Source organism: Lolium rigidum, chromosome 5, assembly GCF_022539505.1.
Source record: "Lolium rigidum isolate FL_2022 chromosome 5, APGP_CSIRO_Lrig_0.1, whole genome shotgun sequence".
In the NCBI taxonomy this organism is placed as follows: Eukaryota; Viridiplantae; Streptophyta; class Magnoliopsida; order Poales; family Poaceae; genus Lolium; species Lolium rigidum.
The window spans coordinates 253743748-253744629 of record NC_061512.1 but is presented as its reverse complement, the minus strand read 5'-3'; positions in this window follow the sequence as shown (position 1 = coordinate 253744629).

Genomic DNA, 882 nt, shown 5'->3' with positions numbered 1-882 from the left:
GAAGCAGCAGGATTGGCGCGCGGAGACTTGCTAGCTAAGACTCGCGGATGTACGCGCCCGCGGAGCACGTGGGTCGCTGGATCGATTATTCCTTTAGTCTGTGTGTGAACGTGTTTACTACTGATTTTCTTTCTTTTTTCACCCCACGATTAGCTCACTGGACCGCTGCTTGGTTCGTTCGCGACATCTTCCCGTCGCGCTACCAAAATAGCCAGCGCCGCTTCCTCTGATAAGCTGGGCTGCCCTTTTTCTATCCCTTGCGTCATGGGCTGGGCTCACATGGTACTACTACATTAGATACATACTTTGCAAATTAATAATCTAAACCGACTCTGTTCCACATCTAAAACATGCAGTTTGTCAACTGGCAATCTGAATTCAGCTAGTTTTATTGCAAGAATGATACTAGCTACTAGTGTGATTGATTGATCCTTCAGCACGAGTAAGCTCTGCTCAGGAATCACGTGTTCCTGAACCAACCAAATTCAATAACAAATCTCAGAGCATGAAATTCAGACTCGAGAATCGCAGGCTCCAGATGACGAAATCTAGAAAGACAAGGGGCGAGGAACTCACATCACACGCTATAAGGGAGGTCCCAAGGCCTGCCTGCCCTGCCCTGCCCTGGGGACCGCCCACTGGATCGCCTTGCCAAGGCCCCGGCAAGCGGAGATGGAGACTCCGCCGCGGCACCGGCACGGCAGGAGGCACCTCGGGTCTGCGCGGAGGTACTCTGACAAATCTAAATTTCAACTCTGAGACTTAGCGTGCAGTTTTTACTTCAACACGAAAGCAACAAACTTCATGAATACGGCTCGCGCTCCTTCAAACTACTTAACGAATACCACAGTCCAATACAGCACCACCGCCAGAAACAATAAG